The sequence below is a fragment of the Chinchilla lanigera genome, unplaced genomic scaffold (assembly GCF_000276665.1).
Source record: "Chinchilla lanigera isolate Chin_1 unplaced genomic scaffold, ChiLan1.0 scaffold00023, whole genome shotgun sequence".
NCBI lineage: Eukaryota > Metazoa > Chordata > Mammalia > Rodentia > Chinchillidae > Chinchilla > Chinchilla lanigera.
The window spans coordinates 25777523-25780171 of record NW_004955424.1 but is presented as its reverse complement, the minus strand read 5'-3'; the positions used below and the strand labels follow the sequence as shown (position 1 = coordinate 25780171).

The following is a 2649-nucleotide window of genomic DNA, read 5'->3' as shown; positions in this document are numbered from 1 at the left end:
TCATAGAAAGCACAGTAAAGGCATAGATTTTAGATTTCATTCCAGCTGTGAGAAGTCACCAAAGGTGTAAGACAGATATTCAACAGGTTTTATACAGGTTTCTAAGCAGTTACTGCATAGAAGTATTTATTTATTCCTATTTTTAAAATGTATTTATTTCATTTCTATTCCGAAAACCACCTGAACAGTGCTTACAACACTGCTAATTTGCTCACAGTTCCTTGTATGGGCCACTTGGGAAGGGCTCAGCGGGCACAGCTCTGCTCTTCTTAGGGTCACTACCTGGGCTCACTCAAATGTAGATTCTCAGTGGGCAGTCATCCGAGGGACTGGCCAGAATGCAAGGGCTTGCTGGTAGGTCCAGCAAAGGCTGGGAGCTGGGGGCAGTGGTTTTCCTCCTTTGGGGTTTTCATGTGGTCCCTTCCCGTAGGTTTCTTTATAAGGTGTGTGAAGCACATCTGGGTAAGAAAGTCTTGAGGTCACTAATGGGTACATTAAGTTAGAAATGTTGCTGAGAAGCTGGGGGTTTAGCTCAACAGCACAGCGCCTGCCCAGAAAGTGTGAGGTCATGAGTTCAATTCCCAGCATACACACACAAAAAGAAATATTGATGAGCACAAAAGTTGCTATATAAGAAAAGTAACTGAGACATCCATTAAGGCAGGGAAGTCTTCAAAAGACATTTCCTTTCCTGATATCACTGGGCTGTGGGTGATGGCAGCCGGGAATTCTGTGTGCCTTGATTTGGATCTAGACTGCCAGGCACTGGAACGTGTGCAATGGATAACCTTAAAATATCACTGTACTTTGTCCCATCACGTTAGGTCTGAGCGCTGACACATGTATTACACACTGACGACATCTTTGCTTCTTAACTGGCAACACGTGCTATTCTGAACACTGTTCCCCTCTTTTGTCTCTCAGGTCCGCTAATGTCTACCTACCAGACAATCTCACCTCAGGCTGCGCACAGGCTCTTGTCTTCCTTTGTAATTCACTTTTGCTTAGTTTATGTCTTCACTTCACTTCCTCAGAAGGGCTGCTGCCAACTATTCTGCGTAAAAAATGCAAAAATAAACAAGAACAAAAGAAAAAGCAATAACAATACAAAAGACTTGATCTCTCTGTGAAGGTTAATCTTTATTGTCAACTTTCCTGGACTGAGTAACAACGAGAAATTAGCGAAGCACACTTTTCTGGGGGGGAGGAGGTGGTCCAAAGGTGGCTGGTACATAGGTCCCAAACCTTAGGGAAGACTTAGTCTAATTGTGGATGGCACCATTCAATAGGCTTACAATCTAGATGGAGCAAAAAGGGAAAGAAAGAAATTAGCGGGCTTACAAGCTCAATTCTGCTTGAACAGGTGCATCTTTAGCTCCTGGCATCACCTGTGAACCTCAGACTCCAGGTTCTTCATCTTTTAAATGTAAACTCCACCAGCTGTGCTTTAGGGAACTTCCAGTCTTTGAGCCTCAGACCCAGACTGTATCTCTGATTCCTCTTGCTCTGTGGTTTCCAGATCCTTAGACTAATTTACCAGGTCCTCTGGTTCACAAGTATGTTGATGGCATTGTGGATTATCATGATCCTATAAGGAAATATAAGAAATCTATCAATTGTGTTCTAGAGAACCCTAGCAATATACGCTCTATCCTCTTGAGCTCAGGTTTATTTTAATTCATTGTACATGGTCCTACTCGATGTTGCTTATATACTTATTCAATGTATATTAATTCTCTCCTTTAAGAGAATATATGCTCCATGAAAGAGGAAACATTCTTTTGTCTCATAGCTGCTGTCTTTCTGGGACCTAGACTAGTACCTGGCACATGTAGGAATGAAGGAGTTGTTTACCTTGGTTGGAGCACCAAGTACATGGAAAGTAGCGGCGGGAAACAAGTTCTAATAGGTAGGAAAACTTCAAATCCAATGTTCAGGAAGTGTTGGACATTGTCCATTCTCTGCTCACATTGGCAGGGTCCCTCCTCGCAGTCTGTGCACCCATCTCCTCGCCTTTGCACATTTTGCTTCCAGCACTCACACTGGAAACTTTTCCCAAAGGATGTTGTCTAGGTTATGTCAGCAATTTTGACCACACAGGCCCAGAGAACTTCCTGGGAGTTTATATCATAATCAGTGGTGGCGAGGAATGTAAAACCCAGCCCAGCTTACTTCCGCCTAAGTGGAGCAAATTTTGAGGGGTAACAGCTGCTCCAGAGATACCATGAGATCCAGCTGAGGCTGTGCCTCCACCAGAAATTGCAAATTGGCCTTGATATTTCCTTTTACTTGTACTGATTCTTACACTTTTCTCCAGGGCACAATTCTTACAGGAAATCACTTGAAATGGTATTTTAGGGTCTACTTCTGGGGAATTTAACCATAAGGAAAAGAATATTGGCTTAACAAACAATACAAGGTAATTTATGATCTCTGCATAAGGAAGTGAAAATGGCAAGTATTTGTTGGGTGCTAAGTGCTCACCCTCACCAACGGACTTTCACAGATGATCTTTTTAAGCCCTCACAGTTCTAGTCCTGTGATACAAGTAGTATTTTTTTTTTTTTTTTTTTTTGTTTTTTCTCCGGTACCGGGAACCGAACTCACGACCTTGCGCTTGCCAGGCAGGCGCTTTGCCGTTGAGCTAAA

At 42.9% G+C, this 2649-nt stretch overlaps 1 long non-coding RNA gene across 2 annotated transcripts in view; it reads right to left on the bottom strand.

The window, feature by feature from the left end:
* Positions 1-1132: 1132 nt before the first annotated feature.
* The window catches only part of LOC106148580, a 25326-nt gene continuing 23809 nt past the window's right edge, over positions 1133-2649 (bottom strand). The window contains exons 3-4 of one of the 2 annotated variants that reach the window (XR_001234150.1): positions 1389-1588; positions 1133-1298 (exon numbers count right to left, since the gene is read on the bottom strand). This is a non-coding gene — a long non-coding RNA (uncharacterized LOC106148580). Of the gene's footprint in view, positions 1589-2649 lie in introns of both variants that reach the window. The other variant, XR_001234149.1, reaches the window with a different exon arrangement.